Below are 26,765 nucleotides of genomic sequence, written 5' to 3'. Positions count from 1 at the left end.
CTGGGGTCAATCCCCAGAACTTCAAAACATAGCATGGACCATGTGTGAAGGCACACATTCATAATTCTGGCTACTTGGAAGTGGGAGGATCACCAAGTTTGAGGCCAGCCTGGGCAACTAAGCAAAACTCTGTCCCATGATAATTTTTTTTTTTAAAGAACTAGGGCTGTAACTCACTGAGTGTTAGCCTAGCTAGTATGTTCAAGGCTATGGTTTAAAACTCCAGTACTAAAAACAAACAAACAAATAGCATGATGCTGGCATAAAAACAGACTCATAAAGTAATGGAACAGAACAGAGAACCCAAAAATAAATCCACCTATTTACAGCCAACTGATTTTCTTCCCCCAGTGTTGATGACCACAGAACTATATCCCCAATCCCATAGCTAACTGATTTTTTTAAAAGGCAGCAAGCATATACACTAGGAAAAGGAAAGCCTCTTCAATAAATGGTGTTAGAATAAAATATACATATGTAGAATAAAGAAATTAGATCCCAGGGCTGTGGTTGTGGCTCAGTGGTAGAGTGCGTGCCTAGCATGCGTGAGGCACTGGGTTCAATTCTCAGCCCCATAAATGAATAAAATAAAGGTCCATCAACATCTAAAAATATTTTTTTAAAAAAAGTAATTAGATCCCTGTCTTTCACTATATATAAAGATTAATTTAAAATTGATCAGGGCTGAGGTAATACTCAATTGGTAGAGTGCACAAGGCCCTGGTTTCAATCCCAGCACCACAAAAATAAAAAAACTGATCAAAGACTTAAATGATAGTATTTGAAACTACTAGGAGGAAATATAGAAGAAATGCTTCAGGACACTGATCTAAGATTTTTTGGATATGACCCCAAAAGCATTGACAACAAAAACAAAAACTAACAATAAAATATGTCAAACTAAAAAGCTTCTGAGCTTAGGGTTGGGGGAGTAGCTCAGTGGTATAACACTTGCCTAGCACATATAAGGCCCTGGGTTCAATTCCCAGTACCACATTAAAAAAAAAAAAAAAAAAAATCAACAGAATGAATGAACCACATACAGAATGGGAAAAAGTATTCACAAATTAATCTAACAATGGATTAAATCCAAAATATATAAGGACTTCAACTAAACAGCAAAACAAAACCAAATAATCTGATTTAAAATGAGTGAATAAACTGAATACAGGTTTCTCAGTAGGATATACAAACAGCCAAAATATAAATGAAAAAACCGTTCACCATCACTAATCACAATGGAAATGCAAATCAAAACAAAGATATATTATCCTTGTTAAAAGGGCTACTATTAAAAAGACAAAAAATAACAAATGCAGGTGAGGATACAGAAAAAGGGGAACTCTCATATGCTGCTGGTAGAAATGTAAATTAGCACATCTATTATGGAAAATAGTATGGAGATTTCTCAAAAACTAAAAATAGAACTACCATATGATTCAGCAATCCAACTACTACATACATATTCAAAGAAAAGGAAATTAGTATGAACTTACATATCCACTGAGGGCTATTCACAATAGCCTAGATATGTAATCAATGTAGGTATCCATCAACAGATGAGTAGATGATGAAAATGTGATGTATACATAAACGATGAGATATTATTCAGTCATTAAAAAAAAATTCTGGGCTGAGATGTAGCTCAGTTGTAGAGCACTTGCCTGGCATGCACAAAGCCACTGGAGATTGAATCTCCAGCAGTGCAAAAAACATAAATAAATAAATAAACAAACAAATAAATAAATAAATAATTTCAAAAATCCATACTAAAGCACAAACAAAATTAAACTGCATAATATTGCGGATAAAGAGAAATTTCTATATGCTTCTAGAGAGTCATACACAAAAAAATTGAGAATCAGAATGGAATAATAACAATGAATGTACTTAATGTCAAAGAACTACACATTTAAATATGGTTAAAACAGGGCTGGGGTTGTAGCTCAGTGGTTGAGCATTTGCAAGCATGTGTGAGGCACTAGGTTCAATCCTCAGCACCACGTAAAAAAATAAATAAATAAAATAAAGGTATTGTGTCCATCTACAACAACAACAAAATTTTTTAAAAAGCTTAAAATAATAAATTTTATGTATATAAAACTTTTTTGGGGGGAGAAGAAGTTTACTGGACATTGAACCCAAAGGACTTTTACCACTGAGTTACAGCCCCAGCTCCCCACCTTTTTTTTTAACTTCCTTTTTTTTTTTAAGTTGTAAATGGATACAATATCTTTGCTTTTTTATTATTTTTTTAATGTGGTGCCAGGGATCGAACCCAGTACCTCACCCATGTAAGGCAAGCACTCTACAACTGAGCCACAACCCTAGGCTCCCCAGCCCTTTTGATCTTTATTTTTTATTAAGTTGCTTAGGACCTCACTATAAAAATTGCTGAGGTTGGCCTCAAACTTGTGATCCTCCTGCCTCAGCTTCCTGAGTCTATGGAATGACAGGCATGCACCACCATGCCCACCAATATAAAAATATAAAACTTTTTTTTCTTTCTTTTTTTTTTTTTTTTTGGTGTGTGTGTGTGTGTGTGTGTGTGTGTGTGTGTGTGTGTGTGTGTGTGTTTTGCAGGGTATTTGTAAGGCAAGCACTCTAACAACTGAGCTATATCCCCAGCCCAACATAAAGTTTTTTAAAGAGAGAATGAGGCCGGGCACGGTGGCACACACCTGCAATCCCAGTGTTTTGGGAGTCTGAGACAGGAGGATTGTGAGTTCAAAGCCAGGCTCAGCAACTTAGTGAGGCACTTAGCAACTCACCAAGACCCTGTCTCTAAATAAAATATAAAAAAGGGCTGGGGGTGTTGCTCAGTGGGTGAGCACACCTCGGTTCAATCTTCATTACCAAAAAGAAAGAGAGAGAGAGAGAGAGAGAGAGAAAGAGAATGATGAACTACTTCAGTGGTCTGTCTGATCCCAAATCCATGATAATTTTCTGTAGAATTTCAAAGTAAAATGCACATATTGCAAATCCTATCCACAATCTGCCTTACCAAAAATTACATGTTTATTTAATAAATGTCCATTTTTTTTCTTTGTTTTATGGTACTGGGGATTTCATCCAGGGCTTCACAAATGCTAGTGAAGTGTCCACACTGAGTAATACCCCAGCACTTTTTATTATTTGATACATGTTCTTGCTAAATTATCAAGGCTGGCCTTGAACTTGCTATCCTCCTCCTTAACCTTCCAAGTTACTGGGACTATATAGGCATGTGCTACCATAACCAGCTCTATCGTTTATTCTTTTTTTTTGGATATGAAGAAATAAACCCAGGGGTGTTTAACCACTGAGCCAAAACCACAGCGTTTTTTATTTATTTTGAGACAGGGTCATGCTAAGTTGCTTAGGGCCTTGCTAAATTGCTGAGGCTGGCTTCACACTTATGATCCTCCTCTTGCCTCAGCCCCCCAAGACAATGGGATTACAAGTGTGGCCACCATTTTTCATTATAAAAATGAAATAAAATGAAGCTGAAAAAAAATAAAACGGATCTGAGAATTTAGGTAGCTCAGGAGTAGAATACCTGCCTAGTATGCATAAGACCTTGGGTTTAATCCCCAATGCTGAAAAAAAAAAAAAAATTAGTTTTTTAAAAGCTGAGCACATGTAAAAAGCAAGACAATTATTTCATTTAAGGAAAATAAATTGTACGACAAAATTATTATAGTTATAGGACCTTATGTAGCTCAGGTTCAATATTTGTGTAAAACAAACAATACTGAGCTGGGCATGGGGGCATAGTTAATCCTAGCAACTTGGGAGGCTGAGGTAGGAGGATTATAAACTCAAGGCCAGCCTCAGCAACTTAGCACGACCCTGTCTCAAAAAATTTTAAAAAGGGGCTGGGGATGTGGCTCAAGCGGTAGCGCACTCGCCTGGCATGCGTGCGGCCCAGGTTCGATCCTCAGCACCACATACCAACAAAGATGTTGTGTCCTCCGAGAACTAAAAAAAATAAATATTAAAAATTCTCTCTCTCTCCTTCCTCTCTCACTCTCTCTTTTAAAAAAAAAAAAATTAAAAAAGGCTGGGAACATAGCTCAGTTATAAAGTGCAACAAGGTTCAATCCCAAATACTGAAAACAATGATATAATCCCCAAATTACATTAACATTCAGAATATAAGGAAGAAGAATTAAAGCCTCATATTCCATGACATTTTATGTTTAATGTTTTAATTTTTAAAAATTTGTTTCCCTTTTTTATTTTTTGAGATAGGGTCTCATTAAGCTGCTGAAGGCTTCACTAAGTTGCTAAGGCTGGCTTTGAACTTGTGATCCGCCTGCTAAGCCTCCTGAGCCACTGGAATTATAGACATGCACCACATTACCTAACAACTGGTTCACTCTTTCTGAGCATGGTGATACATGCCTGTAGTCCTAATTACTTTGAGGCTGATGAAGATCACTTTAGCCTAGGTGTTCAAGGTCAGCCTAGGTAATACTGAGAGACCTCTGGCTCTAAAAAAGAAACAAATATTCACTCTTGTGCTTGCCTAGTGTTCATGAAAGATGAATTTAATACCCAGCACCTCCATAAATTTCTTATGTTCATATATGAATACCCTACCAGTGAAACTCCACATCATGTACAATCACAAGAATAGGATCCTAATTAGAACAAGTTATATTCCATATACGCATAATATGTCAAAATATGCTCTACTGTCATATATATCTGAAAAGAACAAATAAAAAAGAAAATACCCAGCACCTCAGGGGTGGGGGATAGGGAATGTGGAGTTTCATCATCTTGGGGTATAGTTCCCAGAGTTTTCAATTTGCTATATATACTTTCTAATTTAATAACTACTGAATTGGATGCTAATAATAATCTATACAGTATGTTTTTTAACAAACTTTATACAGTTTCTCAAAAATCCTATAAAATGGGCTAGATAGAAATTAATATACCATTTCCCCATTTATAGATAAGGAAACTGAATCACAGAGAAATTAAAATTATTTTCCCAAGGTCAAAGAGTTACAATGAACCAAAATCACCTATTGCAGTCTAGGGCTCTTTTCATAAAGCAACAGATCATTAATACAAAACTAAATTTTTGCTAAAAACTAACTTTTAAATGTATTTACTTATTTATTTGTTTATTTATTTATATATAGGCCACGTTTAACTATGTTGTTGCCCAGGCTAGTCTAAAATTCCTGGGTAAAGCAATCCTCCCACCTTAGTCTCCCAAGTAGCTGGGTTTACAGGCACTTGCTACTGCACCTGGCTAAAAGTGATTTTTTGATCAATGACTGGCAGGAGGTAAGGAACGTATAGGCCAGAAAGGAAGTGGAGGTGGCTATCAAAGCACAATAGGGAGCCAGGTGCAGTGGTGTGTACCTCCAGACCCAGATACTAGACAAGCTGAGGTGGGAGGACTACATGAACCCAGGAGTTCAAGACCAAACTGAGCAACACAGGGAGACCCTGGATCAAAATATACATACATATACAAACCTGCAGGGGGCGGGGGGGGGGGGTGAATGTGTGAGAGAGTGTGTATATTTGGTACCTTGATTGTAGCAATCTCAATATTCTGATTGTGATGTTGCATTATAGTTTTACCATTAGAAGAAACTACATAAAGCATGTATCAGATCACTCTATATTAATTATAATTTATTATAACTGTGTGAATCTGGAATTCTCTCAAAATAAAGAGTTTAATTTTAAAAGAAAATAACTACCAGACACACCTGTAATTCAACTACTGGGGAGGTTGAGGCAGGAGGATCCCAAATTCAAGGCCAGCCTGACAACTTAGACAATGTCTCAAAATAATATTTTTAAAGGGGTTGGGGATGTAGCTCAGTGGTAGAGCATTTAAATGACCTAGCATGTGTGAGGCCCTGGTTTCAATCCTTAGTATATTAAAATAATAGTAATAATAATAATTTATACTTTTCATCTTTAAGAACCTTAAACTGAATAGGAAAACGTAAATAAATTAAAACAAAATGAAACAGGATCATTCATCAGAGCTTAAAATCCAACAGAGAAGACTTGAAAAGTGGGATAAACCCCATTAACATAAGCTTTAAAATAAGCCATAGAGAACCTTGGAAATGAAAAAAGGGACCCCTAGGATTCTTACTTCCCAAAGCAACAAAATCAGTCAAGACAATACAGGAGGGCTGGGGATGTGGCTCAGTGGTAGAGCGCTTGCCTAGCATGCACAAGGCCCTGAGCTCAATCCCCAGCACCGCAAAAGGAAGAAAGGAAGAAAGTAAGGAAAGAAGGAAGAAAGGAAGGGTGGGTAATTAAATAAGTAACAGATAAAACAGACCAAAACAATGACAATATTGGAAACAAATTTATTAAGTCTTAAAAAGCCATCTCAATGGGCTAGAGGCACAACTCAGTGGTAGAACACTCACAAGTCCCTGGGTTCTATACCCTATATTGAAAGGAGAGGAGAAAAAAAACACTTAGAATACTAAGTTAGAGCCACCACCAAAGTTTCCTTCAACCTACCATGCTCTTTACTGCAATTTTCAACTTAAGAAAGACTCAGTGTACATGGATAACCTTCAACTTGATATTCAGAGTCACTCACACTTCAAAAGATTTCCCAAATTTTCTTTTGTTTTACTTTGCTTTGTTTTTTTCTACTCACAAAATGCTTGAAGCCTTAACCATTTCCTGCTTCTCCCAGCTACAGGCCTTGCAATTAGAAAAATGTTCACTCAGCGTCTAGGGCAGGTCTGGTTAAAAGGATAAGCTCATCCCTTCAGAAGAGCACCTGATCCTCAAAGAAGCTGCTCCTCCTCCAGCAAGCAAGTCTTTGTATGTTTAAAGTGATACCCACAACCTGTGCAATCACATGGCCAGAGCCAAAACAAGTCCTCTTCCCTGTACATACCTAACTAGTACCATGACGTCATATCCTGCTCTGGCCCCGCACTGACTGCCACTGAACTCAGAAGTGGCAGCAGCAGCTGCTGTGGCTGCTATTATGGCCTCATTAGAGAAATACTTTATTTTCACTTATAATGGAGGTCAGGTCCTTCACCACCACCCTGGAAACAGAGCTGTTAATTTCAATAGGTCCTTGCCCATTGCCCATTGTCAGACCTTATCGGAATCACTATTTCATTCAAAATTTATAACCCATTTTCCTAAATGAGGAATGTAGTGCCTCTCTCTGTATCTTCTCTATTCCATTTGCTCTGTCCACAAGTCTAGCCAAGGCAGCTAAATGCACTATATTCCGTTAGAGCTAAGTACTTCCAAATTAAGTTTGCCCTTCAGTTTAACTACCTCTAAGAAAATACTTACTCCCATAGCTGTCTACTTATTGGTTAAATCAACAACAACAAAAATATTAGCCCAAAGATAGATTTCATTTCATTTCATAATGATTCAAGAGGGGTATAACATATCTTCAATTAGAAGTACATGGGTACCAAATAGTCATGCAAGAAGTATTTCTGGCCCTGTGTGGTGGCACACACCTGTGATCCCAGCAAACTTGGGAGACAGGCAGGAGGATCAAAAGTCTGAGGCCAGTCTCAGCAACTTAGCAAGGCCCTAAGCAACTTAGTAAGACACTATCTCAAAAAAAAAAAAAAAAAAAAAAAAAGCTGGAGATGTAGCTCATTAGTAAAATGCCTCTGGATTCAATCCCCAATACAAAAAAAGAAAAAGAAAAAGAAATATTTCTGTGACCTGTTATACACAAGATCTCTGATGGGGTGCTGAACAGGCCTTGAACTACAACAGAAATCTAAAAACCAACTTTTCTCACTTTAGTCTTCCTCCACAGGACCTCTGCAGTATTTTTACTTCAGCCATAAGCTTCTAATACATTCAAGACACAAAAAAGGATCTGGGTTTAATCCCTAGCACAAACAAAAAGATATTTTTTTTAATTTAAAAAAGGGGAAAAATGATTAAGATGGTAAATATTATGTATATATTACAATTTAAAAAAACAAAACTAATCAAAATTGGTCTTAGTCTGATCAATATAAGATGTTGAGTAAGAAACACTAAATTCAAAGTCTGTTGCTTTTCTCTTCTTTCAAAAATCAATTCAAAATTTATTAATGTTTGAAAAAAAAACCCAGCTGGGTATGGTGGTGCATGCATGTAATCCCAGCAACTCAGGAGGCTGAGATAAGAGGATCCTAAATTAAAGTCAGCCTCAGCAACTTAGCAAGGTCCTAAAAAACTAAGTGAGAGGGCTGGGTTGTGGTTCAGAGAAGCGCTTGCTTAGCACATTGTGAGGCACTGAGTTTGATCCTCAGCATCACATAATAATAAATAAACAAAATAAAGTTATCGTGTCCATCTACAACTAAAAAAAAATATTAAAAAAAAAAACATAGTGAGATTCTGTCTCTAAATAAAATATTTTTTAAAAGGTGGAGGGGGGCCCTCCCAGGGATGTTGGGGATGTAGCTCAATAGTAAAGCACTTGACTAGCTTGCAAAGGCCCAGAGTTCAATCCCCAGCACTGCAAAAAAATTAATGAGTAAAAATAAATAATAAACCTAATGTGCAAGACAACAAAATTATTACTCATTACTTTCACACAAATTGAAAACTTTATATATCCAGGGAATCTTACATAATTCAAGAGATAGCTACTAGGAGCTGGGAGTGTAATTCAGTGGCAGAGCATTTGCCTAGCATACATGAGATCCTAGATTGGATCACCAGCACTGGAAAAAAAAAATGTAGTAAATATCATCATTAGGGTTTGCTGGAAAAAAGAGAACTTTAACTTAAAGATCATAGACTCAAAATATGAAGGTAGTAGCTTAGAAATAAGAAAATAGTTATTATTACTTATCATATTTTACACCAAGTTTTAAGTCTGCATAGAGCAGCTAAAATAAAACATAAAAAACAAGCCAGGTTCTGTAGCACATACCTGTAATCCTAGTGGCTCTGGAGGCTGAGGCAGGAGGATCATAAGTTCAAAGCTAGCCTCAGCAACTTAGCAAGGCTCTTAGCAACTTAGCAAGACTCTGTCTCAAAAAAATTTTAAAAGGGTTGGGGATATAGCTCAGTGGTTAAGCATCCTGGGGTACAATTCCTTATTACAAAACAAAAGTAAAAAACAGTGACAACCCAAAGTGCTCGTGAGGATGCAAAGAAACTGGATCACTGATACATTGATAAAAAGCAAAATAGTAAAGTCATTCTGAAAAAAAAACAGTTTATGGGGTTGGGGCTATAGTTCAGTGGCAGAGCACTTGTCTAGCACATGTGAGGCACTGGGTTTGATTCTTAGCACCACATAAAAATAAATAAAATAGGGGCTGGGGTTGTGGTTCAGCGGTAGAGTACTCGCCTTGCACATGCAAGGCCCTAGGTTCGATCCTCAACACCACATATAAATGAATAAATAAAATAAAGGTATTGTGTCCAACTACAACTAAAAAATAAATGTTAAAAAAAGCACTTAAAAATAAATAAAATATAGGCATGCTATCTATAACTACAAAAAATTGGGGGGGGGGGAAATAGCAGTTTCTGGGGGCTGGGGTTGAGGGAGAACACTTGCCTGGCATGTATGAGGCACTGGGTTCTACTCTCAGCACATATAAATAAATAAATAAATAAAATAAAGGTCCATTGACAACTTAAAAAAAAATTATATACATGTATGTGTGTGTGTGTGTGTGTGTGTGTATAAATAGCAGTTTGTTAAAAAACTAAACATGCAACTACTATACAAACAAATATTATACTCCTGGACACATATCCCAAACAAATGAAAACTTAACATTTCTATAAAACCTGTATACAAATGTTCACAGCAGTTTTATTTGGTTTTAGTTTTGTTATGAGGTGCTGGGGATCAAATACATAGCCTTGCACATTCTAAGCACATATTCTACTGCCAAACTATCCTCCTGCCCAAGCAGTTTTATTTATAATAGCCAAAAATTGGGATCAGTACAAATGTCCTTCAACAGGTGAATGGTTAAACAAGCAAAGGTATATTCACATCATAGAACTACTCAGCAATAAAAAAAATTGGGGGTTGGGGGTGGGGGCAGGTATCGTGGTTTGTCAGGGGCACTCAACCACTGAACCACATCCCTAGCCACATCCCAGAACTTTTTGATGTACACAACTTGAATAAATCTCCAAGGAACTATCCTAATTAAAGAAGTTAACCAGGGGGCTGGGATTGTGGCTCAGGGGTAGAGCATTTGACTAGCACCTGTGAAGTACTGGGTTCAATCCTCAGCACAACATAAAAATAAATAAATAAAATAAAGGTATTCTGTCTATTTACAACTAAAAATTTAAAAAGTGGGCTGGAGCTGTGGCTCACCTAGCATATGTGAGGCCCTGGGTTCGATCCTCTGCACCACATAAAAATAAATAAAATAAAGGTATTGTGTCCAACTAAAAACAATTTTTAAAAATATTTAAAAAGGAAGTTAATCCCAACAATCTATGTACTATATTATTTTGCTTATATAACACTTTCAAAGTGATAAAATTTTAGAGGAAAGATGGATTTGTGGTTGCCAGAGATGTAATAAGGGTGGCTATGGAGTAACACTAGACATCCTTGTGGTCTTGACTGTGGTGATAGATACATCTAAATTTAAATAAATAATAAAGTTATATAGAACTAAAACACAGATCAGGGCACATTATATAGAGGTACTTAAAAATCACACTTTAGGGGCTGGGGATGTGGCTCAAGCGGTGGCGCGCTCGCCTGGCATGCGTGCGGCCCAGGTTCGATCCTCAGCACCACATACAAACAAAGATGCTGTACCTGCCGATTACTAAATAATAAAACAAAAAAAAAAAAAAAATCACACTTTATTGGGCTGGGGTTATAGCTCAGTGGTTGAGCACTTGCCTCACATCTGTGAGACACTGGGTTCAATCCTCAGCACCATATAAAAAAATAAATAAAATAAAAGATATTGTGTCCATCTACAACTAAAAAAAAATATTTTAAAAATAAAAAACTTTTTAAAAAAATCACACTTTACCTCATAAATATATATAATTAGTACTAGTTAATTACAAGGAAAAAAATTTTAAAAAGAACTAAAACATACACAAACAAGTACCAGTAAAATAGGAATTTGTGTAAATTAGTGGTATGCATCAATGCCAATATCCTGGTTGTTAATAGTACATAATAGTTTGGCAAATGTTACCTTTTTGGAAAGTAGGCAAAATATACAAGGGATCTCTCTGTATTATTTGCTACAGTTATATGTAAAATAAAATTTTCAAATAAAAAAAGTGGATCTCACTGGGAATGTAGCTTAGTGGTACAGCACCTACTTAGCCCGCATGAAGTCATGGGTGCTCCACACCCAGCACTAAAAAACAAACAAACAAAAAAAGGATCTCAAGAAAAAAATATTTTCTCTTCTACTCACATTCCTTTTACAGCACAGAACACACCTCACCCCATATATGTGGGAGTTTGTCCACACACCAAGTAATCAGTTCTGTCGTGGAAGCTTGCACATTCTAAGCACACATTTTGCTGCTGAACTATCCTCCTGCCCAAGCAGTTTTATTTGTAATAGCCAAAAACTGGTGATAGCATCAGATCCCATAGGCTAAGGACTCAATCCCACAAAACTCCCTTTCTTGAGATGTCAATCGCAAGTACTAAGTTGGGACCCGCACTACTGACCAATCAGTTTATTATCTCCAGTAACCTTTCACATTTAATTAATTTGCTAGTGTGGTTCACAGAAGGAAATAATTTACTTACATCTGCCCATGTATTACAAAGGCTATTACAAAGGATACAGTCAGAAGGAAGAGATGCATAGAGCAAGGTATGTAGGAAAGAGTATAGACTTCCAGGACCCTCTTCTGGTGTACCACCCACCAGGCAAATCCATGAGGTCAGCAATCTGGAAGCTCTCCAATCAAGCCCTTTTTTTTTTGTTTTTGTTTTTTATTGCAGGGGCAGGTACCAGGATTGAACCTAGAGGCATTCTAATACTGAGCCACATCCCTATCCCCTTTTTATTTTTATTTTTTTCAGATGGGGTCTTACTAAATTGCTTAGGGCCCTGTTAAGTTGCTGAGACTTGCCTTGAACTTGTGATCCTCCTGACTCAGTCTCCTAAATTGCTAAGATTTACAGGCTTCTACCACCACATGCAATCCATATCCTTTTGGGTTTTTAATGGAGGCTTCCTTGTGCAGGCATAATTGATTCCATCATTAGCCACTGATGATCAACCAATGTCGAAGTACCCTACACTACTGGGGCTGGGGTTGTAGCTCAGTGGTAGAGTGCTTGTCTTGCACGCATGAGGCCCTGGGTTCAATCCTCAGCACCACATAAAAATAAATAAATAAATAAAATAAAGGTATTAAAAAAAAAAAAAAGTAACCTACACTAGCTCAACCCAGAAACTGAGAGCCTACTTTAAATTTTACAATTGCACAATACCATTAATATCTCCTTATTTTGTAGGCTAAGCATCTCACTCATGTGAGAAAAAGTAGAAACAATCAAAATGTCTACTAACTCATAAATGGGTAAATAAAATATATTATATCTACACAATGTACAGTTTTTTGGCTGTAAAAGGGAATGAAATACTAATACAGACACAAAAGACCACATATTGGTATTTTATTCCATTTACATGAAATGTCCAAAATAGGTTAACCCACAGATAAAAGCAAAATCAGTGACTATCTAGGGCTGTGAGGGAGGATGCAGAGTTGGACAGATGTGGAGAATGCTAATAGGTACAAGATTTCTAATTTTTTTTTTCTTTTCTAGACTGATGATTAAACCCAGGGATGCTTTACCACTAAGCTACATCCCAGCCTCTCACCGCATTTTTTGAGACAAGGTTTTGCTAAGTTGCTGAGGAAATCACTAAATTTCGAAGGCTGGCCTGGAATTTTCAATCCTCCTGCCTCCACCTCCCAAATTGCCAGGGTTATAGGGATGCAACACTGCATAAGTGATATAGGGTTTCTTTTTAGAGTGATAAATATGTTCCAAAATTGATCATAGTAATAGTTGCATATCTCTGTAACTACACTAAAAACGTTTGAATTGTATACTTGAACAGGTGAATTATATAATATTAAGTAATAATAAATAATATATTAATTATAATCATATATAATATTAAGATATATCTCAATAAAGCTGTTTTTTATTATTGCTGGGGTTTTTTATTGTGGCTTTTTTGTACTGGGAAATGAACCCAGGGGCACTTTACCACTGAGCTACACCCCCGTCCCTTTTTATTTTTTATTTCGAGACAGGGTCTCCCTAAGTTGCTGAGAGTCTCCCTTCGTTGCTGAGGCTGGCCTCAAACTTGCAATTCTCCTACCTCAGCCTCCTGAGTTGCTGGGATTATGTGTGACACCACACTTGGATAAAATTAATTTTTTATAAAGATCCTCAGTAACAATCTATTGAGATAGGAATAGAAGGTTAAAAGCGTGAAATTACAACTCTAACCTGAGTAAAAAAGAAAGGAGTTATGAATATGAGTTTGTTTGAGAAGGCATAGAAAAATACAACTCTAAATCCAACTTCTTATACTCTGCTCAATTAAAATCATGGCCAGAGTTTGATTTATACAGGTTTTCTACTCAAAATAACTTGCAGCTGGGTGCTATAGCACACACCTGTAATCAAGTCTGAAAAATAAGTTCCAACTTTCCTTAGGTCTAGCAGGTCTCAGGAAGGATGAAAACCCCAGCCTAAAATGATACTTACTCTGGGGTTCCCCCAAAATTGAAGGGACACAAGATGAAATTTTCAATCGTTCAAATACACCCTTCTGGTCTTCAATGACCATGAGTGAAAAACATAAGGGGCTGAATAAACGGGAAAGGATGATAAAAAATTTATCTCCGTTTGGTACTACAGAGCTCTGAATGGGTCAATATTCAGGCAGAATGAACCACCAAATGAAATGAATCTGCACAAATAAAAGCTAAGCCCAGGTCACAAATTAAACAATGGCACATAAATAAGTTCTATTTCTACAGTTTGAGGATGACTTTTTCTACAAACTTCACTATGAAAATACTACATAACCAAAAAGACGTTTATTCAGGAACTTTGCCAGGCATAATGGTGCACTCCTGTGATCCTAGTTACTCAACAGGCTGAGGCAAGGTCCTGGGCTAGATTCTCAGCAACATACATACATACATAAATAAGGGTATAGCCAGGCATGGTGATGTACACCTGTAATCAATCACAGCAGCTCATGAGGCTGAGATAAGAGGATAGCAAATTCAAAGTCAGCCTCGGCAATTTAGCAAGGACCTAAGCAACTTAGCAAGATCCTGTCTCAAAATAAAAAATAAAAAGGGTTGAGGATGTAGCTCAGTGGTGAAGCACCCTGATTTCAATGCCTGGGGTACAAAAAAAAAATAGAAGTAGTATAAATAGGTGACTTATAAATGTAAAGGAAAAGGACCAAAAGAAAACCCACCAAACAAAATATTTGTAGGAAGGGAAATTTTTGCCTCTTAACTGCCTATATAAAGATTTTTTTTTTTAAATGTATTCTTGCTGGGCATAAGGGCACACACCTGTAATCCCAGCAATTTAGGAAGTTGAAGCAAAAGGACTTCGAGTTCAAGACCAAGGCTGGAGATATAGTTCAATCGTAATGTTTTCCCGAGTTTGATTCCCAGTACTGCAAAAAATAAAGAACATATTCTTTCTCCCCATTTTGAAGATATTTTAAGTTATAAAATTTAAATTTATAAAAATGTTAAGGTTCCCCCATCCCTCCAAACAACGGGTTGAACCAGGGACACTCGATCATTGGACTAAAATCTCAGCCTTTTATTAATTTATTTATTTTTAGTACTGGGGTAGAACCCTGGGACCCTCTAACACTGAGCTATATATAGCCCCAGCCTTTTTTTAACACAGGGTCTTGCTAAGTTGCTGAGGCCCTAGCTAAATGGTTGAGGCTTGCCTCAAATTTTCATCTTCCTGCCTCAGCTTCCTCAGACACTGGGATTACAGGAGTGTGCTGAAGTGCCTAGCATCCCCAGCCCCTTTTATTTTAAGATAGGGTCTCTTACTAAGTTGCCCAGGTTGGCTTTAAACTTGTGATATTCCTACCTCAGACTCTGGAATAGTTTGAGATTACAGCATGCACTTCCAGTATTTTTAAAAAAGACATAAACAGGGAAGTCAAGAAAGAAAAATAAAAAGAGGAAATGTTTACCTTTGAATCAAAAAAAAGAAAATTTAAAATGGGATTACTTTTGTCTATCATGCAGTATAAATTGTTGGGGGGGGTTGTTCAATGTTCATTTACTATTTAAAATGCAACTGTTAGGAAATTAACACTTCTATATACCCCTGAAGGAGTATAAACAGATAAAATCTTCCCCAAAAAACCCAGAACCATTCCAGAGAATGTATTAAAGCAGAAAAAAAAAAAAATTCCCGTAAAGGGTGAGAATTAAAGAATGCTTTTAAACTGGGTATGATGGTACAGGTCTATAATCTCATCTATTTGGGAGACTGAGGCAGGAGGATCTCAAATTCAAGGCCACTTGAGTAATTTAATAAGACCCTGTCTTAAAATGAAACTTCAAAAAGCAAGGGTGAGGTGTGGGGGATGACCTAGGAATACAATTTAGTGGCAGAATACTTGTTTAGTGTGCTAAAGGCCCTGGGTGGGGCTCAATCCCCAATTCAGCCCATCCCCAAAAAATGTTTTTAGACCCCACTGTTTATATATCATCAGTCATTTATTTTCATCCTTCCTGGTGAAGTTCCATTCTCAACCCTCAAGGCTGTTGCTCTCATTCTTTTACTCTAAGATTCTCTTGCAAATATGTCTCAATACTTCTAAAATAATTCACATAATAAATAAGAGCACCCAGCCCACTTAGTTAAAAAGTGTTAAAAAAAATCTCATTCATACACATATGCAGTCCAGCTAAAATCTATACAGATGAGGGGAATACTGCCAAAAGTCAATTCAATGAAAAGAAAAAAAAAAATCCACATCACTGACTCATCCTTCAATGTGCATGCATTTCTTTTTCTTTAACTTTATTATTATTTTTTTTAATGTGGTGCTGAGGCTCAAACCCAGTGCCTCACACGTGCTAGGCAAGAACTCTACCACTGAGCCACAACCCCAGTCCAGTGTGCATGTATTTCTTGAGAATATTATGTACTACAACAAAGTTGTACCCCTCTTTCTTTGTGGGGTGATACGGGGATTAAACCCAGAGGCATTCTACCACTGAGCCACATCCCTAGCCTTTAAAAAAAATTTTTTTTGAAACAGGTCTGGCTAAACTGCTAAGGCTGGCCTCAAATTCATGATTCTCCTGCCTCAGCCTTCCAAGTAGTTGAAATTATAGGCATGTGCCACCAGCAAAAGTTTTTGAATTTTGGAATACAGAGTGAAAAAAAACTACAAAAGCAAATATATAAATGAGATAGGAGAGAAGATATAAAGATAAATAGACTAACAGAGAAGGTAAAAGAAAATGTGACTTTTAATCTAAGAAGCTTCATGAACACCCTTACCTTTATTCCCTTTCCTTCATGCCCTAATTTGAAAAAAATCCCTTGAAAATACAGTATTGTGAATCTAGATGTCTAGATGATTAAAGCCTACATGCACTGCTAGTTTGTACAATTCATTTCTTTAGACTAAATAAGTCCAAGGGCAAATATTAAGAGACTTATGACATGGGTATGTTTTAAATATCATCTAGACTGGATGGTATTAACCTAGAGATCCTGAAAGAGGGCTGGGGTTATGGCTCAGTGGTGGAGTGCTTGCCTGGCATGTGTGAGGCATTTGGTTTGATTCTCAGCACTGCATACAAATAAATAAAAATAAACAAACCATTAACAACTAAAAAAAATTAAAGAAAAAGAAAAAAAAATCCTGAAAGAACCTTCCCACCATAACCTGCCCTGTGCTACCTGATTAAGATAATTGAATTCAACAGACTAATATCATGTCCCCTTTTTTTTAATCCGAGGGTCAAATCATTTTACAGGAGACTGGAGGTAAGGGGTAAGTAATGAAGAAGCACTGAAAAGGACAATGAAATCTGAAGTCCTCGGCTGGGCTGGATCTTGCAGTCCCCAAAAGCCCTCCACATAGTTCTCATGTTCTCTATCTACAAAGTTTCTTTAAAAAGAAAAGCCCAAGGGGCTAAGGTTGTGGCTCAGTGGTAGAGCGCTTGTCTGGCATGTGTGAGGCTCTGGGTTCAATCCTCAGCACCACATAAAAATAATAAAATAAAAGTATTGTGTCCATCTGCAACTAAAAAAAAATTAAAAAAAAAAAAAAGAAAGAAACGAAAGAGGGGCTGGAGATGTGGCTCAAGCGGTAGCGCGCTTGCCTGGCATGCGTGCGGCCAGAGTTCGATCCTCAGCACCACATACAAACAAATATGTTGTGTCCCCCGAAAACTAAAAAAATAATAAATATTTAAAAATTCTCTCTCAAAAAAAAAAAAAAAAAGAAAAAGAAAGAAAAGCCCAAGACCCCAAAAATGCAACTGACTTTCGAGTGCCAGTACCCCTATTGCTTGTTTTCCTAAATTCCTTCCTTCCTTCCTTCCTTCCTTCCACTGGGAATTGAACTCACAGACACTCAACCACTGAGCCACATCCCCAGCCCTATTTTGTATTTTATTTAGAGACAGGGTTTCACTGAGTTGCTTAGCGCCTCGCTTTTTGCTGAGGCTGGCTTTGAACTCAGGATCCTCCTGTCTCAGCCTCCCCAGCCGCTGGGATTATAGGAGTGCACCACCACACCCAGCAATACCTTTATTTCTTAAATAAAATTTTGCCTGTGTCTCTTCTGACACATCCTAAAATTTCTTTCTGTGGCATAAGTCAAGAACCTGACAAGGTCCCTTTTAGGGGACTTCCTCAGACCCTTTTCCAGTAACAAACTCAGATAAATACATACATTGTTCTCAAAACCAAAAAAATGAAGTATAAAAATGTTTGACTGGGACTGGGGGTGTGGCTCAGTGGTAGTGTGACTGCCTAGCATGCAAAAGCAAGGTCCTTGGTTCAATCCCCAGTATCACAAAAAGGTAATCAAAATAAAAATGCTTAACTGGACACTTCTAAGAAGAGGATATACAATCAATTAACAAACATAAGAAAAAATGTTCAACATCTCTAGCAATTAGAGATATGCAAATCAAAACTACTCTAAGATTTCATCTCCCTCCAGTCAGAATGGTGGCTATTAAGAGAATACAAACAATAATAAGTGTTGGCAAGGATGTGGGGAAAAAGACACTCATACATTGCTGGTAGGACTGCAAATTGGTGTAGCCAATATGGAAAGCACTATGCAGAATCCTTGGAAAATTGGGAATAGAACCACCATTTGACCGAGCTATCCCACTCCTCAGTTTATACCCAAAGGATTTAAAAACACCATACTATAGGGACAGCCATATCAATGTTTACAGCAGCACAACTGACAATAGCTAAATTGTCGAACCAACTCAGATGCCCTTCAGTATATGAATGGATAGGAAAACTTTGGTATATATACACAATGGAACATTACTCAGCATTAAAAGAGAAATCATAACATTTGCAGGTAAATGGATGGAATTGGATATTTTTATAAAGCTAAGTAAGCCAATCCCCCAAAAAACCAAAGGCCAAATGTTTTCTTTTTTTTTTTTTTTTTAAAGAGAGAGTGAGAGAGGAGAGAGAGAGAGAGGATTTTTAATGTTTATTTTTTAGTTCTCGGCGGACACAACATCTTTGTTGGTATGTGGTGCTGAGGATCGAACCCGGGCCGCAAGCATGCCAGGCGAGCGCGCTACCGCTTGAGCCACATCCCCAGCCCCCAAATGTTTTCTTTGATATGAGGATGCTGACTCAAAATGGCGATGGGGAGGGAGCATGGGAGAAATGGAGGAACTTTAGATAGGGCAAAGGGGAGAGAGGGAAAAGGAGAGGGTAAGAGGGACAGGAATGATGGTGTAATGAGTTAGACATCATTACCCTGAGTACATGTATAAAGACACGAATGGTATGAAAATACTTTGTGTACAATCAGTGACTTGAAAAATTATTCTCTAGGGATGGGGTTGTGTTTCAATGGTAGAGCACTTGCCTATCATGTGTGAGGCCCTACGTTCGATTCTCAGCACCACATATAAATAAGTGAATGAAATAAAGGTCCATCAACTGCTAAAAAAAATATTTTAAATAAAATTGTGCTCTATATATGTAATATGAAATGAATTACATCCTGCCATTGTATATAACAAATTAGAATAAATAATTTAATAAAAAATTAAAATGTTTGATTAAATATCTTAAGATCTGTTCTAAGAATATTGTTCTATATATGAAAACAGATAAGTATTTCTACTACTAAAATGATCACTTTCTGGAAACTTACATATTTTAATAATTGCTTGTTACAACTATTTTCCCAAACATAGCTTCCTATATAATTATACCCAGCATGGATATGATAATTTACTAAATTCTGTCTATAACAATACCAATCTTATAATCACATTATGCTGATATTCAAATTAGTTCCTTGTAGGTAGTGTAAATATTTGAGATAGGGGTTGTAGCTCAGTAGTAAAGCGCTCGCCTCGCACATAAAAATAAATGAACAAAATAAAGATATTTAAAAAAAAACCTATGAATTAAAAACAAGGAGATAACCCCATGATAAATGTATACCTTCTTGGTCACCACGCTGAATTCCCATACCGTAACCAATTTCAACTATAACCTCTTCTCCCTTCCTCTACACAGAGACTGCCCATCTGCAGAAGAAAGAAATCTTTCTTCATTTGTTTCCTTTTTTTACTTTTATTATTATTTGTTGTTGTTAGGGGCTCCCATGTTGCCCAAACTGGTCTCAAATTCTTAGGTTCAAGTGATCCTCCAGCCTCAGTGCCCTTGTAGCTGTGACTACAGGCAAGCACCATAGCAATGGCTTTCTTTCTTAGTTCTTTGGAGGAATAAGGTGGTCAATTTTTCTGTTTTGTTTGTTTTGCAGTACTAGAGATTGAACCCCACGGTGCTCTACCACTGAGCTACAATCCAGTCCTTTATTATTTTTTGAGACAAGGTCTCATTGAATTTCCTAGGCCAGATCAAATTTGCAATCCTCCTGCTTCAACCTCCCAAGTCCCTGTTTATACAGGCATGAGCCACTGTACACAGCTTTTTTAGTTTTTAAGAACACATAAATTTCCAACTCTAATTCCTAATCTGCCATTTACTACTATGTGATCTTTGGCAACTTCCTTAACATTGTTTTTTGTTGTGTTTTTGAGGAGGTACAGTACTGGGGATTGAACCCAAAGGCACTCTATCACTGAACTACCAGCCCCTTTTTTAAATTTTTTGAGATAGGATCTTGCTAAATTGCCTGTACCAGGTTTCAGCTTGCTATTCTCCTGCCTCAATCTCCAAGTCAGTGAAATTCTAGGCTTATGTCACTATACCTGGCAATTTCCTTAACTATTTAAGCCTTGATTTTTGGTTCTATGATGTATTCCCCCATCCCCACCCCATTACTGGAGTGCTCTACCACTGAGCTACAACCCCAGTCTTTTTTTTATTTTATTTATTCATTTTTATGTGTTGAGGATCCAACCCAGTGCCTCACACATGCTAGACAAGCGCTCTATCATTGAGCTACACCCCTAGCCCCCAGCCCCTTTTTATTTTAGTTTGAGGCAGGGTCTCAATAAATTCCCCAGGCTGGCTTCCAACTTGCCATCTTCCTGCTATAGGCTCCAGATTAGCAGGTGATTACAAATGTGTACCATCACACTGGGGTTAAACCTGTTTTCTTATCTTTAAAGCTAAGGTATTAGAGGGCTAAGGTATTAGCTCAGTGGTAGAGTGCTTGCTTCCCACCTGTGAGGCACTGGGTTCGATCCTCAGTACCACATAAAATGTAAATAAATCAAATAAAGGTATTGTGTCCATCTACAACTAAAAAAATATTTTAAAAAAGAGAGAGAGAGAGAGAAAGAGAAATTGTATTTATCTACAACTAAAAAAAAAAAAAGCTAAGGTATTACAGCCAGGCTTAGTGATACATGCTTGTAATCCCAGAGTCTTGAAAAGCTCAAGCAGGAAGATCAAATATTTGAGTCCAGCCTGGTGAATTTAGGAAGACCACATCTCAAAATAACAACAAAAAGGGCTGTTAGAATGCCCCTGGTTTCAATCCCTAGTACTAAAAAATAAATTTTAGGGGCTGGGGTTGTGGCTCAGCAGTAGAGCACTTGCCTGCAGGTCCCTGGGTTCGATCCTCAGCACCACATAAAAATAAATAAATTAAATACAGGTATTGTGGCCAACTACAACAAAAAAAAATTGAAATAAATAAATAAATAACAATTTTTTTTTAAAACTAAGGTATTAGTACCAGCCTCAGAACATTGTGAAGATAAAACAAAGTAACATGCCTAGCACATTAATTATCAACTTAATGCATGTTGGCCATTATTATTGACTTAAGAATGTTGATATTAACTTTAAAAGAGTAATAAAGACAAAAATTTAAAAATTTTAATGAAAGATTAATAAACACAATTATGAACTGACAAGTAAATTTTCTCTTTAAACTTCCATTCTTTTTCTGTTCTGAGAAACTTAGTGTTTTATTAATGCAACACAGTTTAGACTTCACTTACTAGTTTACAATTTTTAAAATGCTTCATTCCCTTTTAGTCTTGTCAACTATTATTTAAACTCACGGTCAGAACCTTGCATTTATTATATTATACTTATTTGTTTCTCTGTCTTCCTTCATAGGGTCTGCCAGGTTCCAAGACAGAGTTAAAGTTTTACTTGTATTTGAATCCTGAAATCTTAATAATCAGACAAAAACTGGTTTCAATAAGTGTTTGTTGAATAGATAAATGAATTAAGTGATCTTTCTCCTGCAATGCCTTACACAGCAATCTACATGGAACAGGATCTCAGGAAAGTTTGTTGCTGGATTCATGTTAAAATTTTGGGAACCCAACCACCACACAAGGCTTTATCTTGCCTCAGAAAAGCACATCTACCTTAAAGTTTAGCTACCAACAGGACAAATTAAAAGTTTTACTCTGATACATATCAAATAACGAGTTGAATAACTACATTTAGGCTAGCTCAAGAAGGATTTAAAAGCCATTATTCTAATTAATGAATCTGTGAATCTCAACATGGCAAAATCCAGTTACATAATCAAAACAGGGGGTTAGCCCTCACCAATTAATGCATACAAAAGATAGAGACAAATTATTGGAAAACTTGCATTTGTAAATTAAAATAAATAAATAATTTTTTTAACGCCTGGCTTGAAGCCACAGTTTTCACTAGAAATGAGAGATAAAGAACCAAATGGTCCAAACCTTGCTCTTGAGCCTCAGCCCTTGAAACTCAGATTAAATATTTTTCCCTCTCAGTAATTTTCACTCCTGGGAGACTCTTTTTATTTCCACAGTGACAAACACTGGAAACTTATTCTGTCTCCTAAAATAAAACCTCGGGGCTGGGATTGTGGCTCATTGGTAGAGTGCTGGCCTAGCATGCATGAGGCCCTGGGTTCGAACCTCAGCACCACATAAATGTAAAATAAAGATATTGTGTCCACCTAAAACTAAAAAATAAATATTTAAAAAAAAACAAACAAAAAAACTTATCATCCAGTTCCCTGTGGTGGCACATGCCTGTAATCCCAGCTACTCAGGAGACTGAGGCAGGAGGACTACAAGTTCCAGACCAGCCTGGGCAATTTAGGGAGTGTCTTTCTTTCTCAAAATAAAATTTAAGTTTAATTTAATTTAAAAGGGCTGGTGATGTAATTCTGTGGTAGAGAGCCTGCCTAGCAAGCATTAGGTCCTGAGTTCAATTTCCCAATACCCTCAAATATAAATACATATATATGTATATTTGTGTGTGTATATGTGTGTGTGTGTGTGTGTGTGTGTGTATGTGTATATATATATTTGCTTAAAAAGCAAATAACCAGTGCTGCAGTCCTGGCTCAGTGGTAGTAGCTTGCCTACATGTGAGGCACTGGGTTCAATCCTCAGCACCACATAAAAATAAATTTTAAAAATAAGTTATTGTGTCCATCTACAAATAAAAAAAGGAAATAACTTGATTAGGCAGACTTTAGGAAGACAAGGTTTTATATCCGTGTGAATAAACTATCTCTAGATTTAGTAGTGTTCAGCCTACTTGCTGCAATAGAAACACTTAGTTTTAAGTTACATTTGTGGAAGGTTTAAGTGTTCTACTGTTATCTTTTGCTATATCAACTACACTGATCTTACACTGAATATATAATTTTTTAAAATTTTTTAGTTGTAGATGGACACAATACAATGGTTTTTTTTTTTTTTAATGTGGTGCTAAGGATCGAACCCAGTACCTCATGCATGCTAGGCAAGTGCTCTACCACCGAGCCATAACCCCAACCCTATGCATATATAATTTTTTAAGTACACTAGAATCTGGGAAGAAACATGACGTTAGCACACAACCCCTACTTCCAATTCAATTCGCTCCAAGGGAAGTACACCTTAGTAGTATTTTTTTTTTCCCTCCTCAACAATTTCTCTCCCGCCCCCACCCCACACTTTAATTCATTCATTATCCTACTCATAATCTATTCACTGAAAAAAACCTTCTCAACTAATACTAATTCACTAGGACTCCTTTCACCTGTCGGAGTGGCCAATGGGTATTTCTTTGCAAAGAAGGGAGGCGGAGAGGGTCTGGGGCGCCACCACTCCCACCAAGGCAATTAGGTCCCAGGTCCTGGTGCGCTGTACCCAACCAGCCTTAGGAGCAGCCCAGAGTGCTGAAAGGTCTGATCCTCCCTGCACCGCTCACCCCAACCTCCCAAACAGTGAGAGCAAACTGGGCCCAACCTCTACGCTCCCATTTAACATACCCTCCTCCTCGCTGTACCCCGTTTCTTCCCCCTACTTCCCCAATCTAGCCCGGTGTCTTTATCCAGTTCCGAGTCCCCTTACCCACCGCCCGCTCGAAACACACACCCCTCTACGCTTCGGCCCAGTCCCTCGAGCGTTACTACACCCGGGTCCCTCCCCCTGGACTTCCCAGCAGCTCCAGCCCTCCCCGCGTGCCCCGGCGCAGACCCGCGCCCTGTCCCTGAACCCTTGAGACCTGGATCCTTCCCCACACGTCACACTAGGGTTCATTTCCCCTAAGACCCGACCCTTCCCTTATCCCTCCACAGGCGCTACCCCCAGCACCCCATTACCTTCGGCCCCGCCCCCCTGAGGTTGTCGAACTCACTGCTCCCGCCGCCGCCGCCGCATCCTAAACCGCCGCGGCTGCTATAGCTACAGGGAGCCAAGGCAACCAGCTCTCGCGACACTTTCTTCAGCTACGGCGAGAACAGTCGAGAAGAGAGTCTCGCAAGAAAGTAAATTAATCAGGCTCGAGAGCGCTAAGTATATCTCGCGATAGTAGTGTTTTAAAATGGCGGACGGACGCAAGGCGCTCCACGGGTTGTCTGGAAAGGTTTGGAGGTGGGGCGCGGACGAGGATGAACCCTGAACTGACCAGAAGTCGGAAAACTATTGGAAGCGGAATGGTCTGTCCGGGCGGGTGCAAGTTAGTATGGAGGACTCTGTACTGGCATAACTTTAGGGATATAGCCTTCTTTTTCAAACTTATCAAACTTAGATCAATATCTTTAACGGAAGTTCCGTTTTCCAGGTTTTTTCGTTCGACATGGAGAAGTTGGAGATGAAGAAGGCAGGCCAAAAATTGACCTTCCCATCTCCCCATTACCTTCTAGTAAGAGGTTTTCATCCGTTCTTCCCCCACCCTGATTTGTAAAAAGTATTTGGCTTCACAGAAATGTTTGTCCTGATGCCCCGCCTCGCCATCTCAGGAGACCAAAATAGGAAAAATTTTCAATAAAAACCAACATGTAAGAACAGGTGTTTGGCCTAGGATATGGAAGGGAATCGTACTGGTGTGTGGATTTGTACTTTGCACTCTCTGTTCATGCACACATCCTTATTTACTTGCTCTCCCAACAGTTAGTTGTAGGACTTTTGATCTCTGCTCTATCTACTGTAAATAGTCTGAACAGTATCCGACATTTGTTTTATTTTAGTTTTTGCTGGAGGATTGAACCCAGGATCCCTCCCCCCCTCTTTTTTTTGTGTGGGGAGAGGTGCTTGGGATTGAACCCAGGAACTTGTGCATGTTAGCAAACTGAGCCAAATCCCCAGCTACCCTTTTTTTATTAACACTTTTTTTTTTTTTTTTTTTTTTTTTTTTTTTTTGCTGGGGAGATACTGACTTGCTAAATTGTCCAGGCTGGCCTCAAATTTGTGATCCTCCTACCTCTGCCTTCCAAGTAGCTGTAAATTACAGGCATGCGTAGTAATGCCTCAGAAGATGGATTTTAAAGAAAGCTGGTCAACAAGGAAGAGTGAAATCAGCTGGATTAGGAGGTTGACTAAGGGAATAGAAATTATTATTTTTTTATATCTTTATTTTCATGTGGTGCTGAGAATCGATCCCAGTGCCTCACACGTGCAAGGGAAGCGCTCTACCACTGAGCTACAGCCCCATCCTAGGGAATAGAAATTTTTAAAAAGGTGAATTCATTTTCACCTCTTAAATCTCCTGAATAGCTCTCATGAGATTCTTCACTCTAGACCAGTAGAAATATATGGCTGTCCAGTAGAAATATATGGCGAGCCACGTTGTGTAATTTAAGATTTCCAGCTGCCACATTTTTTAACAGATGAAGTTAATTTTAGTAATATATTTAATCCAACACATTCAAAATGACATTTCAATAGGTGATATTGAGAATTTTTTTTTAAGTAGAACAGCACATCTAAATTTGGACTGGGAACATTCCAAGAGCTCAATAGTCCCATGTAGCTAATGACTACAGTATTAAAAAGCCACAGACCTAATCTCTTCTCTAGAATAATGAATGAGCAGTCTACCTTACTGACAAAGGTGGTGTCATGGGCATGTGGTTTATGAAAGCCACCCTTGAGATTATTAACTTAAGTGGCTACAGAGGCTAGGCAAGTAATAATAAAACATTGCCTTATGTAAAACAGTAGTAGTGAGTAATAGGACCAACTGGAGACCATGAGACCTTGACCATCTAAAAGGGCTAATTTGCTGGTGTTGCTCTGTGTAAGAATGCTTGTCTAGCATGTTCAGGGTTTGATTCCCCAACACCACAAAAAATAGTAAGTTATAATTTTTTTAAAAATTCACTGGGTTTGGTGACCCACGCCTGTAATCCCAGAGGCTTGGGAATCTGAAGCAGGAAGATGGTGAATTCAGAGCCAGCCTGAGCAATTTACCAGGCTTTAAACAACTCAGCAAGATCCTGTTTCTAAATATAATATAAAAGGGGTTGGGGTTATGGCTCAGTGGTTAAGCGCCCCTGAGTTCAATGCCCGGTACCATAAAAATAAATAAATGGAGTACCTCTTCTGAGTTTTTTTTGTTTTGTTTGTGGTACTAGGGATTGAACCTAGGAGCACTCTACCACTGAGCTACATCCCTAACCCTTTTTATTTTATTTAGAGACAGGGTCTCACTAACATTGAGGCTGACCCTGAACTTGTGATCCTCCTGCCTCAGCTTCCCAAATTGCTGAGATTAGAGGCGTGCACCACCACACAGGACAGAATAATGCAGTTTTAAAACTTGTGAATTATTTCTGAAATTTTCCATTTAATAATTTTGGGCCATAAATGTACCTGGAATA

At 37.9% G+C, this 26,765-nt stretch overlaps 1 protein-coding gene and 1 long non-coding RNA gene across 19 annotated transcripts in view; one reads left to right on the top strand and one right to left on the bottom strand.

The window, feature by feature from the left end:
* Usp54 (ubiquitin specific peptidase 54) overlaps window positions 1-24,482 on the bottom strand; it is a 129,996-nt gene extending 105,514 nt beyond the window's left edge. For 8 of the 18 annotated variants that reach the window (XM_078040279.1, XM_078040280.1, XM_021726728.3 and 5 more), the window contains exon 1: window positions 24,267-24,480. The gene's annotated coding sequence lies outside the window, so the exon portion shown is untranslated. Of the gene's footprint in view, window positions 1-14,556; window positions 14,664-24,266 lie in introns of all 18 variants that reach the window. The other 10 variants (XM_021726730.3, XM_021726727.3, XM_040273781.2 and 7 more) reach the window with 5 other exon arrangements.
* LOC120885891 (uncharacterized) lies at window positions 24,438-24,951 on the top strand. The gene is made up of 2 exons (XR_005728660.2): window positions 24,438-24,622; window positions 24,728-24,951. It is a non-coding gene; the product is annotated as an uncharacterized LOC120885891 (long non-coding RNA).
* The last annotated feature ends 1,814 nt before the right edge of the window (window positions 24,952-26,765 follow it).

This window comes from Ictidomys tridecemlineatus, chromosome 1 (assembly GCF_052094955.1).
Source record: "Ictidomys tridecemlineatus isolate mIctTri1 chromosome 1, mIctTri1.hap1, whole genome shotgun sequence".
Classification (NCBI taxonomy): Eukaryota; Metazoa; Chordata; class Mammalia; order Rodentia; family Sciuridae; genus Ictidomys; species Ictidomys tridecemlineatus.
This window is presented reverse-complemented; position numbering and strand designations above follow the sequence as displayed.